Source organism: Mus musculus, chromosome 2 (genome assembly GCF_000001635.26).
Source record: "Mus musculus strain C57BL/6J chromosome 2, GRCm38.p6 C57BL/6J".
Taxonomy (NCBI): domain Eukaryota; kingdom Metazoa; phylum Chordata; class Mammalia; order Rodentia; family Muridae; genus Mus; species Mus musculus.
In genome coordinates, this window is record NC_000068.7 from 167,555,430 (window position 1) to 167,570,789 (window position 15,360).

Below are 15,360 nucleotides of genomic sequence, written 5' to 3' on the forward strand. Positions count from 1 at the left end.
GGCCGGCGTGAGCTACCGTCTCAAATATAAAATAAAAACAAGGCTGTGGAGAAGGTTCAGAATATAAAGTGCCTGCCACCAAGCCTTGGTGACCTGAGTTTGATTCCAGTGACCCATATGGTGGAAGGAGGGAACCACTCTCCTGTAAGTTGTCCTTTGACCTCCATAGGATGCCATGACACTTGTACCCACATACCTACCGATAATAAAGTTTGAAACGAATAAAAACAAACAAACAAACAGCCAGGTGTGGTAGCACATGCCTTCTTCATTCCCAGCACTCAACAGGCAGAGGCAGGTGGATCGGTGTGAGTTAGTTACAACACGTGCCTGGTCTGTGTAGAGACTTCCAGCCAGCCAAGGCTCTGTCACAACAAACCAACAAAAACAAAGAAACTAAAAAAGAAATGTCAGGCGGGGCGGGGCTTGTGGGCCCAGAGGGTCCTGGTCCAGATGAGTTTATTCTAAGCTGCAGGAAGTCACCAGGGGATTTTACTTGAAGGGGTGACACAGTGCCTTGGGCGTCACATGGGAACCAGGAGGAGGCCACTGAGCCACAGAAAGGAAGTGGAAGCTGACAGAGGCACCTGTGGGCTGAGTACACTAGCCAATCAGCTGTGGGACGAGCGGGCCCCAGGTGTCTCTGTGGCTGGCTAGGGGACAGGGCCATGGCAGGGTGGCATGGAGGCACCTGGACTGATAATACAGACTTAGGGCACCCAGGAGGAGAAGAGGAGCATCACCTACTACCCCACTCCTTCCCCTTTCTCTCACCCTTTTTCTTAGTTTTCAATTTTGTTTTGTTTTTTGAGGCAGGGTTTCTCTGTGTAGCCCTGGCTGTCCTGGAACTCACTCTGTAGACCAGGCTGGCCTCAAACTCAGAAATCCACCTGCCTCTGCCTCCCAAGTGCTGGAATTAAAGGCATGCGCCACCACTGCCCAGCTAGTTTTCAACTTTTTAGTATGTAGTTTTATTTTAGTTTACTGCTGTGCATGTTTGAGTGGGGGCGCTCATGTGTGTCATGTGTGCATAGACTCAGGAAAACTTTGAGGCTTGTTTTTTTTCATCCACCGTAGGATCTGGGATCCAAACTCAGGTGATCAGTTTAACCCCACTGAGCTATCATCCCTCCACTCCCTGTTTCTGTTTTCTTTCGAAACCAAGCAGGCTTTGAGTTCTGTATGTGGTTTAAGACTACACCTGAATTCCTGATCCTCCTGCCTAAGTCCTAAGCACTAGGATTACAGGTGAGTTCCACTGCTGGGTTTCATTATCACCCTCTCTCCCCCTCTCTCTTTCTCTCTCTCTTCCAGACAAGGTTTTTCTGTGTAGCCTGGCTGTCCTGGAACTCATTATGTAGACCAAGTTATCTTTAAATTCAGAGATCCTCCTGCCTCAGCCTCCAGGTTGCTGGGACTAAAGTTGTGTACCACTGCCACCTGGCATAATTCTCTCTTAAAAAATACAGTATTTATTTTTATGTATATGTGTGTGAGTTTGCAAAGGATCCTACAAAGACCAGAAGAAAGCGTCAGACCCCCTGAACTAGGAGTTCCACGCAGTTGTGAGCTGCCATGTGGGTGCTGGGAACTGAACCTGGGTCCTCTGGAAGAACAGCCCCTTCACTTAACTCCTGAGTCATCTCTCTCAGACCCTATGACTTTCTTTTGAGATCCATCATCAAAAGTCCTAAAAGGAGTCAGGTGTGCTGGCTCAGATTTATAATCCCAGTATTTAGGAGGTAGTAGGATCCATCCTTAGTTCAAGGCCAGTCTTCACTATAAAGCAAGACCCAAAATAACAGCCAGGCCTGTGGCTGTGGCTGGGTGGTGGAACGCTTGTGTAACATACTACAGACCTGGGGACCCACGAAAACCTGCAGAAAAGTCCCAACTTAATCAGTCTTTGTTACCTGAGACAGCTGCTCCTGTAGCCCAGGCTGTCCTTGAATTTGAGATCCTGCTCGTCTACCCATTGAGCGTGGTTCTGGCACTGGGCATACACCCTATCAAAGGAGCTACAGAACCAGCCTCTGTTCCTGGGTCAGTCTTGGCACAGGCTGGTATTTTCATTTTTTTAAAAGATTTATTTATTTTATGTATATGAGTACACTGTAGCCGTCTTCAGACACAGAAGAGGGCGTCGGATCCTATTGCAGATGGTTGTGAGCCACCATGTCGGTGCTGAGAATTGAACTCAGGACCTCTGGAAGAGCAGTCAGTGCTCTTAACTGCTGAGCCATCTGTCCAGCCCATTGTATTTTCATTTTTGTGGGGGAAATATGTGGAACGATTGCTAGGTTGGATACACCTGCACTTGCCCTAACGATGTATTTATTTACGGGTTTTGTTTGATTTGAGGCAGGGTCTGTGTAGCCCTGGTTGTCCTAGAACTTACCCTTTAGTCCAGGCTGGCCTTGAACTCACAGATAAAGCCACCTGCCCTGCCTCCTAATTCCTGAGACTAAAGTTGTGTGCCACCACACCCAACTTCAATTTTTTTCTTTTGAAAAATACTATTATTTTAACTTTAAAAAAAAAAATGTGTTTGGGTGTCTTGTCTGAACGTATGTCTCTGCACCATGTGTGTGTACCGTGCCCACAGAGACCAGCAAAGTCCTCGAGGACTGCAGTTACAGGTGCCTTTGAGCCACCATGTGTGTTCTGTGACTCCAAACAGGCCCTCTGGAAGAGCAGCCAGTGCTCCTAACCACTGAACCACCGCTCTACCTCCTATCTCATGCTCTTAACTTGCATTTCCTAGTGTCTGATAGAGTTCGCCGTCTTCGGATGGCTTAATTACAATACAATCCACCTCTCCTAGTTACTGAAAACAGATAATATTCAAATCTTATGCTCACTTTAAGTTGACCTTACTGAATTTTGAGGACTTTGTTCGTTTGGTTTGAGGCAGGATAGCAGAGGTATCCTGGACTACAGAGCAACACCCTTTCTCGTGCCTGGAGGACCAGAAGTTCAAGGTCATCATTGACTGCACCGTGGTTTGGATGCCTTTTTGAGGTACGTGAGACCCTGGCTTGAAAAGAAAAAGAGCGGGAGAGAGAGACAGGGAATCAGAGAGGATGGTTCAGGCCCCGGCCTAGCTCCTTGTTTGGCGAGGGTCCTTGGCATCTTCTTCCCTTTTTTGGGCAGCTGGATCTGCAGATGCCTGGATTAGGCACTTTTTATTTCCCAGGATGCTCTTCCTTCTGGTGCCATCGACTTCCAACCTCCCCACAGTCTCCCCTGAGCATTCTGGAGCTTTTCCGTGCCCCACCCCCCCCAGCCCTGTGGCCCCTCCCAGCACCTCACACCCTACCTCCTCCCACAGCCCTGGCTACCATCTGCCACTGTGCTTAGGTGTTGATTTGCCAGTGTCTGGCTCTCCCGTGGAAGGTGTCACCGCAGGAGGCTGGGTGGTTTGTGCTCTCTTCTGTGATATCCCAGTCTTTGATGGTACCTGATGGTGCAGCACCCAGTAGCTGAACTAAGATCAAAAGGGATTGCCGAATTCCCTCTTGGGTGATCTTGGACCTCTGCTTTCTTTTACTTTCATTCATTCATTCATTCATTCATTCATTCATCTATCATGTATGTGTGCATGTGCACAGGTACGTGTAGGTCAGGACACCAATGTGGAGGTCAGAGGATAATTTTCAGGAATCGGTTTTCTCCTTCCTGCATGTGGGTCCCAGGTCATCAGATTTGGGAATAGGCACCCTTACCTGAGCCATCTCAATCTCTCTCTCTCTCTGGTCCTGAGTCTTTCTCTCCCTCCCTCCCTCCCTCCCTCCCTCCCTCCCTCCCTCCCTCCCTCCCTCCCTCCCTCCCTCCTTCCTGTCACTCCCTTCCTGTTCTTTTTGTCTGTTTTTGAAACAATGTCTCCAGTAGCCCAGGCTGGCCTCAAAGTTGCAATGTCCAGGGCGGGTCCAGTCCCCCTTGATCCTCTGGTCTCCACATCCCTAGAGCTGTGGATGGCCATCACTACCTACTTGGGGGCCACTTCTTTCAACCACAGGCTTGTCTAGGCCAGGGGAGGGGAGGGGAGGCAGCGGTGGGGTCCCAGAGCGCGGCCCCCTCCAGCCCCGGCCGCCCGCGGCGCAGCGAGACGAATGCAGCACACGGCCGCCTTTATGGGCCGCAGACAGCGCGCCGCCAGCCTAACCCTGCGTGGAAAATTCGCAGGCGGGAGGCAGGGGTGTCGCCCGGCAGGTGGAGGCGGGAGAGGAGAGGGCTGCAGTCCACAGGGTGGCCAGCCCAGCCGCGGCAGGCTCTCAGAGTATCACAGCAGCCGATCCAGAGTTCTTTCTTTCCTTTTTGGTTTTTGGAGACAGCCGGGGCTGGCCTCTAAGTGGCTGTGTAGCGGAGGATAATCTTGAATTTCTGATTTTCCTACCTCTACCCCCCACTTATGTGTACAGTTGGATTTCAGGGTGACACAGGCAGCCTTAGGAAGCTGAGCCAAACTTGAAATCACGGTAGTGGATGAAAGAGGTCACTGCCTGCCCAGTGTAGGACTGAGGTCTGGACAAAGTTCAGTGCCTTGGTACCCGGGGCTTCTCTGAGCTCCCGTGTTGTGCTGGGCCAGGCCATGCTAAGAAAGGATAAGGGCTCACCAGCTCCGGACACTGGGGCCCTTTTACAGAGTGTGCGCAGTGGTGCATGGACCATTCCCCTCGCTTCTTCATCTGTTTGCGCTGCTGGGATGGAATGCCTGAGGCAGCGTTCTGTATAAATCAAAGACACTTGCTCAGTTCAGAATGCTGGTGGCCTCCACATGAGGTCCTTGCGCTGGGTCACCACTGTGGAAGAACAAAGAGGAGGTGAAGCCCCACCCCACCGAAAGTGACAGGAATCCATTCATGGGACAGAGTCCTCATCACCCAAACCCCCTTAGGCTCCCCTACCCGACACTTGTATTGAACAAGGAACCACATTTAGACCTTAGCTCCTAGAGACACAAACCCAAGTTGGCCCGTGTGCCTTCCTGTACTGTTAACAGCTTTGGTGGGAGAATCAGGAGAATAGAGGCGAAAAGGAAGGCAGGTGACCCCAGGAGTAACAGCAAGACCTCCCCCACCCCCGGCAAAGCCTTGTCTCAGAATCACACAGGAAGAAGGCAGGGAAGGGAATGAGGTAGTAGGGTCTCCGTGCTCAGAGAGGTCAGTCAGAACCACACAGAATGTTTGTTCTGGGTCAGCCTGGGCTACCCTGTCCAACAAATAAAATTAAGTTTAGAAAATTCCAGCAAGGTGGAGCGCAGTGGTAAAGGCAGTGGGCAGTCAGTCTTTGGATGGGTCATTCTTTGTGCCTGGGACCTGATCCTTAGCCCTGCTGGCTCCACAGCCTCTCTCTGGATTTCTCCAACCCCTTCCTCCGCTGACTTGAGGGACCGGCTCAATACACGTGTGCATTTCCCCACGGCCCTAGCCTTTCCCTTTTGCCACATTCTCTATTACATTACACACTTAAGATTTTAATTAATTGAAAAATCAATTAGTTAATGATGGGGGATGGTGCGGGTGCTGTGGCCTTTGTGTGAGGTCAGAACTTTTACACAGCCAGTCTCTCCTTCCACCACATGGGCTCTGGGGACTTGAACTCAGAGCACTGGGCTCAGTGGCAAGTGTTCTTCCCTGCTGAGCCATCTTGTCTGCCCTGTTTTCTAGATATTGGTTTATTTATTTATGTTTAATTTTATTTTATTTTAATTTTTCATTATGTATATTTATGCGTTGGTACGTGCATGTGTGTGCAGATAGTTTGAACTCCCCTGGAGCTGGGGTTACAGTGGTTGTGAGCCTCCTGATGTGGCTGCTGGGATTGCACTTGTGTCCTGTGGAGAGCAACAGGCATTCTTAACTGCTGAGCAATTTCTTCAGCTCATTTGATTCTGGGTGTGTGTGGGTGTGTGATGTGTGTACAAGTGTGATGTGTGTACAGGTACACAGGCTCATGTGTAAGAGGAAAACATCAGGCTTTGGTCCTTGTCTTCCCCCTCATCTGAGACAGCGTGTCCTCATTGTTCAATGCCTTCGAATGCCGTTAACTTCTGGGGAACCTTCTCTCTTTTTCGCATCTGCAGTCAGAGTAGTGTCGGTTATACATGTGATCAAATAGCATTTTGTGGGATCTGGGATTTGAACTCAGGTCTTGGAATGGCACAGTTAGCCATTTCTGCATTAAACCACTTCTCCAGCCCTATTCTACTTATTTTTATTGTATATGTATGATGTTGGGGAGGTATGTGATGTTTTCTACCTTCGTAGGGACAATGGGGACTGAATGGTCATCAGTAAGCGGTGCACCCTCTAAGCTATCTTGACACCCTAGTGTTTTGAGGACAGAGTCTCAAGTAGTCCAGGCTAGCTTTGAACTGCTATCTCCATCTTCCAGCTGCTGGTGTATCACAGGTGTGTGGCACCAAACAGACTCTTTGTTTTGAGACAAGGTCTCACTAAGTAACATAGGCTGAACTTGAACTCGCTGGTCCTATTTGCTGTTCTGACTCTGTCTCAAAGTGGCTGGGGCTATAGGCGTGCCCCATCTCACCTATTTTCATCACTAGCTTCCTACTCCTCTCCCTGCCTGGGGGGTCAAGAAAGTGGGACTCTGTGCTAACGCACAACCTCTGCACCCACCCTAGCACACAGTAGGTGTTCATAAATGCAAAAAAAGAGATTGATGAACGGACAAAACCAGGGTGGATGCTAAAGCTTTTTCTTTTCTTTCTGGCGACTTGGTTAACAAGGGACAGGTTTCCTGAGCTACAGCCGGGCAGAGGGCCAGGTGAAGGGAGGGGCAGGGATGGGGGGCGAGGCTCTGCCAGCCAGGGAAGGCTCATTTCCAGCTGCAGGACCAGCAAGCACCCTGGCAGGATGGAGGCCTAGGGGCCAGAGCTGCCCTGCCCGCCGGCCTGCCTGCCTGCCGCCAGTGAGAATTCTCACACATTGTAAAGGAGGCTCCAGCTCTCTTCTGGCGGGGCAGCTGGTTGGTTGCACTGTCTGGGCTAACCCAGAGATTCCCAGCTCCCTGCTTAGATGGTGTGCAGGGCAGAGCCTCCTGACCCTGGAATTCTCTTCCTGGGGCACTGAGCTGAGATCTTGGCCAAGTTTGCCCCTTGGTTCACTGAGACAGCACACACTGTCCCCTGAGCAGCTGCTCCAGCCCCATGGTGACTTGACACTGGGGGGACACTCCGTAGCGTAGACATGCAGAGATACAGAAGAGGGGTCTGGAGTGACTCGCCACAGTCTGCCTCCAGTTGAAGATTCTCTCCGTATCTGCTAAGAAGGGGAGGGAATTCAGGGCTGCATTCTCTGTACCTTTCATCTGGACGTGGGGGCTAATGCCTACAATCCTGGCACTAGGGAGGCTAAGACAGGAGGATTGCCGTGAGGTTAAGACCAATGTGGTCTACATAGTTCTGGGCCAGCCTGGATTACCATTTGAAATTCTGTCTGAGAGAGAGAGAGAGAGAGAGAGAGGGAGAGAGAGAGAGAGAGAGAGAGAGAGAGAGAGAGAGAGAGAGAGAGAGAGAGAGGAAAGAAGGAAGGAAGGAAGGAAGGAAGGAAGGAAGAAAAGAAAAAGATTTGGAGCTAGGGTCCTGTCTTGTGTGTGTATTGGGGGTGGGGCAGGCAGTGGGGAGGTCCTGTGGATGGTTAGAAAGTGCTTGGCACAGACACCGCTGGGCCTGAGTTCGAGCCTGGCTCTGCACACACTCTCTGGGGCCAGCACAGCGTCCTTCCTGTCTCTCCTGAAGGAGGAGAAGCCCCAGAGGCTGGGAAGGACTGGGGAGGCCCAAGGGGGTGTGACATGTGTCATGCAGGTGTGGGGCTCTGGGTTCTCCTAGCAATTCAGGTTTGGGGTGAGACAGAAGATCTGGAGATACAGAAGTAAAAGTGGTGGGAGACGGGACCTCATAGGCTTGAGACTTAGGGTTCCTCTGAGTTGGGCCTGTGTGTGAATCACTATTTTTTTAACTGAATTGGGCTGGCTGAACGTGTGTATGTTGGTGTAGAGAGAGGTGTGTTGCAGGTGTGAGCGGTGGGGGGGGGGCACATTTGTGTGTCAGTAGGTGTGGTTATGTCCGTGGGCATGTCTGTAGGCGCAGAGATGTATTCTGGGACTGAACCCAGTGAGTGTGTGTGCATGTATGCGTGTGTGAGTTGGTGTGTCTGGGCGGGGGTGTGGGGGGGGGTGGCGGTCTGTTGGGTTGGAGGTAGCCTCTGGTAGTGTGCAGTGAGAGTGGGAGACTATTCAGGCGCTGAAAGGGCATGTGAAGGTAAACTGATGTGTTCACATATAGCAAGGTAGGGGATGTCCAGTGTATGTCTGCGTGCGTGTGTGTGTGTGGCCCTGTCACCGCCGGCTCCAAACCCGGCCACATAAACTTCACACCCCTGCAGGCGGGCTGCGGCAGCCCCTTGGCGGGTGCTGGGCAATGAGAAGCAGATGGGCCAGGATGTAGAGGCCATATGGGGCTGGGGGTGGGGGTGGGGGTCACTCCTCCCTCCCAGAACCAGGAAACCCCCTGCCTGCGGCCCCCGTCGGGGTGGGGCCTGGAGCTGACACTGTAGCAAATGTCCTGCAGCCAGTGTGGAGCCAACGGGAGACAGCTTCAGTCTCACAGGGAACTCTGGTGTGTGTGTGTGTGTGTGTGAGAGAGAGAGAGAGAGAGAGAGAGAGAGAGAGAGAGAGAGAGAGAGAGAGAGTGTTTGCTCGGGCATGCTGGGGCATGCGTGATGAGGGTTGGGGTGTTCAGGCTGCGTGAGATGATTTTGTCCTGGGAAGCTATAGCTGGCCTCAAGATTGTGTACCACACAGACTCACTCTGTCCCTCGGTTTCCCCAGTGGTCTACTAAACAAGGTGGCTGTTTAGAATTGAATATAGAAGACTTTGGTCCACACCTGGGCAGATATTATAAGCCATAAGGTCAGTGGTAATAAAGGTAGTTGACCTTGGTTGTCTGTAGGGCTCTGGGCCATGGACCTAGGCTGTGCTCTGCGGTTGGCGTGTGGCTCAGTGATATAGAGCCCTGTTCCCAGGATGAGCAACCTGGGGTTCTATCCATCTTCATCCTGCCATTAATCTGTTGGCAGTAAGGACAACACCTCCAGGCCTGGGCTGGGACACCTGCTACGCTACCTCTTTCTGTGCCTCAGTTTCCCCTCCGGAGAGCAGACTGATAATCCTGAGGCCTCCCTGTTTCCGGGCAGTGGTGAAGCTGGCATCTGGAGGCAGATGTGTATATCTCACTGACAGTGTTCTCGGAAGCTTCTGGAAGCCGAGGAAGGAGCTCGGGAGACCTGGGAGGCCTGGCCCACCAGGATGTTATCACAGCGATGAGGTCGGCACAGCTAGGACAGCTGTGGTGGTCTGGGGTCTGCAAGGTTGTGGCCAAGTAGCGTGGTCTGGAGCCTGAGTCCATCTGGCTCTTTCCCTGGCTCCATTGATGAGTTCAGACACCGCCAGGGCCAGCCTTTGGCCTCTTTCCCTGCACAAGTCCCTGGGGGTGGAGGTAGGGGGGTCCCTACCCTCTGGCAGTGTTAGGGGACATGGTCAGTGGGGAGAAACTAGAGGCCAACATGCCAACAAGCTGCCCCAATCCATCTCTGTCCTTTTTTGTTGTTGTTCTTTGAAAGCTGAGGTCAGAAGGGGGCTGGGTGCAGGCCCAGTGCTCAGAGGCCAGGGTGCAGGGGTCAGAGTGCAGGGACAATATGCAGGGCCCAGGGTGCAGGCCCAGTGAGCAGGGTGCAGGGCTACGGTGGCTCTGGTGGCCTTGGCCTGGTCAACCATGTCCTCTGAGTCTGACTTCTTGGGCGAGATCTTCTGGGGAGGCTTAAACTTCAGTAAAGTGTCTGGAAAATGCGAGGTGCTCAATAAATGCCAAGTTGCCTTCCTGTCCCCGTGGCCCCTTGTGAGTATCTGATATTGATTTCTACCACCCCCATCCCCCCATTTCTCCCTTTTCTGGGTCTCAGTCCAAAGGTTTTGGGTTGCCCCCATCCCCCAGACTTAGGAGGGACTTGACAAACCAATCAGAGAACTCTATCCTCTCAGCCAATAACAGAGCGTGGGACTTATAGCTGGCCCTGTGAGTAATTATTATTATTATTATTATTATTATTATTATTATTATTATTATTATTTTACTTGGGTCACCAACCCCATGAGGGTGGAAGCCTGGATGTGGGGTTCCCCGGGCTTGAATATAGGGTTCACACTGCTTAGGTGAGGGGGAGCAAGGGGCCTGGCATGGGCTCTCAGAGAGGCCTGGCGCTGAGATGAGAACGCCCCCAAGCTTACATGCCCCTGCTGTAGACCTGGCCCTGCTGTAACCTATCCCTGTTGAGTGAGGGGCGCAGAGGCAGGCAGCGGCGGCGGAGGGGCTCACACCCAGGCCGACTGGCGCCAGCCGCAGCCCTCTCCAGCTCCAGGCGCTGCAGAGCGGGGTGTAAATCCCTCCTGGCCGCGGCCTCCGCCCCCAGCCTCGGCTGCACTGGAGCTCAGCTATTTCGGAGGTTCCCAGGGGACAACGTTTCCTGCCTCTGGCGGAAAAAATCTGCAGAAAATGAGAGCCCTGTGGTCTGGCTCCAACGCAGCCTGAGCCTGACTAGGGAGAGTTCTTTTCTTAGTCTTCTCCTCTCTCCATCTCTGTCGTCCTGTCTCTTTCTCTCCCTCTTTTATTTTGTATTTTGTATTTTTGAGACAGGGTTTCTTTCACTCTGTAGCTCGGGATGGCATTGAACTCTTGGTGATCCTCCTGCTTCAGCCTCCGTAGCTGGGATTGCAGGTATGAGCCATCACATTCAACAGCCTTCTCTGGCTTTCTTCGACTGTATTTATTTATTTATTTATTTATTTATTTATTTATCTTCCTATTTTCTTCTTCCTTCCTTTCTTTCCTTTTTTCTTTTTTCTCTTTTCTCTTTTCCTCTTTCTTTCTTTCTTTCTTTCTTTCTTTCTTTCTTTCTTTCTTTCTTTCTTTTTTTTTTGAGACAGGGTTTCTCTGTATAGCCCTGGCTGTCCTGGAGCTCACTCTGTAGACCAGGCTGGCCTCGAACTCAGAAATCCGCCTGCCTCTGCCTCCCAAGTGCTGGGATTAAAGGCGTGCGCCACCACACCCGGCTTCTTTCTTTTTTTCCTAGCAAGAGTTTTTCTATGTAGCCTTGGCTGTCCTGGATCTATGGCTGTAGACCAGGCTGGCCTCGAACTCACCAAGCTCTACCTACCTGCCTCTGCTTCCCGAGTGCTGGGATTAAAGGTGTGGGCCACCTCCTGCCCTGCTCTGCCCTGCCTGCCATTCAGGGGGTTGAACCTAGATCCTCACGCTGGCACACGCTCTTCTACTAAACCTCATCCTTAGCTCCCTTCCACTTTTTATTTTGAGACAGGATCTCACTCAGTTGCTCAGGCTGACCTTGAATTTGAGATTCCGTCTCAGTCTCTGGAGTAGCTGAGATTACTGGCCTGCCGCCGTAGACCCTGATATTTCTGTCTTTCCTCTTTTTCTTTCCTTCTATCCCCCCAACCTCCACTCCCTGGCCCCCTATTCTTGTAGATCTTAGCCATTTTCCTGCAGCCCCAAGGTCCTGCGCTGGCTTCTGACAAGACGACCTGCTTGTGCTAGATGCTCTGCATGGTGAACAGGCCTATGTGTGGTCTAATAGGACACCAATGGAGATCTCTACTCAACTCTGTGGGTCAATGCCTTGGCCGGGGATAGTGGAGGAGGATACAGGGGAGTCTCAGGTGCCGGTGCCCCTGGGAGCCCTTCCCAAAGACATCCAGGGTGTTTTATTTTACTCTATTATTTTATTTTGAGACAGTCTAGAGACACACAGCTAGGGCTGACCTAGAACTCATCATGTAGACCAGCTAGGCCTTGAACTCAAGGCAATCCTCCTGCCTCGGCCTCCTCATGCTGGGCATATACCACTATACCCAGTTAATGCTTAGAGTCTTTGTTTTGTTTTGTTTTTCGAGACTGGGTTTCTCTGTATAGCCCTGGCTGTCCTGGAACTCACTTTGTAGACCAGGCTGGTCTCAAACTCAGAAATCTGCCTGCCTCTGCCTCCCGAGTGCTGGGATTAAAGGCGTGCACCATCACACCTGGCTCAATGCTTAGAGTCTTAAAGGACCTCATGGCCCCAAGCCCTGTCCTGCTAAACCTCAAAACTTTTGACCCCACAGACGTGGCCTCCACATAGAATGGAGACCTGCTTGCTACGTCACTGGTCCAGAGGGTACAGGTTCACATTGGATTTTTTTTTTTCTGTTTTGTTTGTGAGACAGAGTCTCTCCCTATAGCCCTGACTATCCTGCAACTCACTATGTAGACCAGGCTGGCCTCAGTCTCATGGAGACCCACTTGCTACCTTCCAAGTGCGGGATTGAGGTTCAAGGTCTAAGGACTGTATCCAAGGTTGAGGGATGTATCTTTCTGGCAGGGTTGCTACAGAGACCAAAGATGGAGCCAGGCATCGTGTGGTGTCTAGAGGCACATCTAAGACCTAAGACAGATCTAGCCTAACTATTGTACTGGCTATCTATCTATCTAAAATCAGCTTGAAACAAGCCAGAATTTTCTTTAAGAAAAACCTCAATTGGTAAAATGCCTCCATCAGATTGGCCTGTGGGTCCCTCCCCTCTCTCCCTTTCTCCTTCTCCCTCTCCCTCTCCCTCTACTCTCTCTCTCTGCAGGGTTTTTGGTTGCTGTCCTGGAACTCTATCTGTAGACTGGACCTGCCTCTGCCTCCAGAGAGCTAGTGGTCCCATTGTGGGTGATGCACGCCCGCCGGAGCAGGTGGTCCTCTGTTCTATAAGGAAGCAGGCTGAGGGTCATGGGGAGCAGGGAGCAAGCCAATGAGCAGCTTTCCTGTGTGGCCTCTGCTTCCGGTCCTGCCTGCAGCTTCCTGCCTTGTGTTCCTGCTCCGATTCCCCTGTTGATGGAGTGTGACCAGAGAGTATAAGCTGGAATCAGCCCTTTTCTTCCACGGGTTGCTTTTGCTTGCGGTCTTTAACCCAGCCATAGAAACCTAAGGAAGACAGTTCCATGAAGTCGTCCATCTGCTACGTGATGGCCGAGGAGATGTGCTGAGTCCTCAGGGCCCATTTACCTCTGGCTCGGCTTACCTAGTTTTGTGACAGGGTCTTGCTGGGCAGCCCAGGGGCCTCTAACCAACTCTTCCTCTCTCTGCCGGATTACAGGCCTGAGCGAGCCACCTGTCTCAAAACATCTCTTCAAAATTCCACCTGGGGCCGGGAGAGCTGGCTGGGCAGTAAGGAGTACTTAGTGCTCTTCCAGAGGACAGAGATTTGGTTCCCAGCATCCACATGGTAGCTCACACGTCCTGTTACTGCAGGTCCAGGGGATCTAATGACCTCTTCCATGACATCTGTGAACATTACACACATGACACACAGACTTTCATATAGACTCATTCATGCACATACACATATCTTTAAAAATCTTTTTGGGGGGTGGGGGTGTTAAGATACCATATAGCCCTGGCTGTCCTGGAACTCACTCTGTAACTGTAGATCCACCTGTCTCTGCCTCCCAAGTGCTGGGATAAAAGGCTTGTATCACTATGCTCAGCTAACAATCTTAAAAACAAAACAAAAAAATTTTTTTATATTTGTGGTTGTTGTGTGTAGGGGTGTGTGTGTGTGTGTGTGTGTGTGTGTGTGTGTGTGTGTAGGTCAGAGTACTTTGTGTACTCAGTTTTCTCCATCCACCTTTACATAGGTTTCAGGGATCAAACTCAGTTCACCAGGCTCACACAGCAAGCCCCTTTACTTACTGTGCCCTTTCGCTGGCCCCTGTGGTAGATTTTATAAGGAATTATTGAATGAATGAGCAAACTATGTCAATTGCTTGCCTTTGTAGGGAGCCTCAGTGTGGTGCCTTCCTCCTGGGTACCTGCTAAGCTTCAGAGAGAGAGAGAGAGAGAGAGAGAGAGAGAGAGAGGAGAAGAGGAGGGGAGGGGAAGGGAGAGGAGAGAAGAGAAGAGGAGAGGAGAGGAGAGGAGAGGAGAGGAGAGGAGAGGAGAGGAGAGGAGAGGAGAGGAGAGGAGAGGGTGTCTTGGCACCACTCCTCGCTTTGTGACTTACCACTTGAGATTGTCACAGTCTCCAAATGAATGAGATGCCACTCTGGCCAACCCAGCTCCAGTGTGTGCAATGGCCTGTGTACACAGAGGGCTAGTCTTCCCTGTGTGACTGTCTCTTAAGCATCACACAAGCAATGCAGAAGGGACAGGATGGATAGATAATAAGAGTGTGCCCTGAGCCGGGTGTGGTGGCGCACGCTTTTAATCCCATCACTTGGGAGGCAGAGGCAGGCGGATTTCTGAGTTCCAGGCCAGCCTGGTCTACAGAGTGAGTTCCAGGATAGCCAGGACTACACAGAGAAACCCTGTCTCGAAAAACCAAAAAAAAAAAAAGTGTGCCCTGGGTCATTTTAAACACTGACTAATGCTCTTCTGCTATTAGGGGTGAGACCAGGAGCCTGGCCTAGCAGACCCTCCATGGATGTTTGTTGAATGACTGAATGAAATACAGCACTGGCTACATTTCACACACTCAGTCAGCCCAATGTTTCTGGCATAAGTCCCGTCCACCACCCGCTGTCTGCCAGCTCAGCCTCTGGATTTCCACATCTGCTGCTGTTGCCAGGAGTGACAGGCCCTGGGGGAGGTAGTTCCCGTCTTCAGAGCCAGGGACAAGCAGAGGCTGCCAGGACACGAACTTCCTTCACTGAGAGCCTGGCTGAGTTATTCTCTGGGCCTGGCTAGCAATGTCAATCAGTCAAACTCCTGGGCCCTTGGGCTCCTGGGCACATGCAGGAGTAGCCTCATCTGCTCAACACATCTCCTCAACTGCCTGCCTCGGTCTTTCCACTGGAAGCTGGTCTGAGTGTGAAGGGAGTCGTGCAGAATTCTGGGTTGGTTTTGACAGCGCGTGGAGGCTGAGAGCCGCCTGGAAGCATGGACCGGCTCAGCCACAGCTGGAGACAGCCTGCAGGCCTTGGCTGAGTCATTTCCCGCCAGCCTCCTTGTCCCCCTAGAGGCTGTTGGGAGGCCAAGGTGGAATGTGCTAGGAAGCAGGGATTGTGAGCCAGGGGCAGACAATGCTGGCCCTGCTGCTTGTCCTGCCCGCTGCCTTAGCCTGCTTCTCCTTTCTTCCTTCCTTCCTTCACTTGGCAGAGGCGATGCCGGATGCTTTTGCTTGCTACGCTGTTATCATTTTGCTGAGAGAGGGTCTCACTCTATAGCCCAGGCTGGCCTCAAACCCAAAGTGATCCTCCTGCCTCAGGCTCCCGAGTCCTGTCCTGGGTTCACAGGTGTATGCTA

General features: G+C 51.7%; 1 long non-coding RNA gene across 1 annotated transcript in view; it reads left to right on the top strand.

Moving 5' to 3' along the window:
* Gm11476 overlaps nt 1-15,360 on the top strand; it is a 54,539-nt gene that overhangs the window by 2,118 nt on the left and 37,061 nt on the right. The window contains exon 2 of the long non-coding RNA XR_866991.2: nt 2,915-3,021. This is a non-coding gene — a long non-coding RNA (predicted gene 11476). The remainder of the gene's footprint in view (nt 1-2,914; nt 3,022-15,360) is intronic.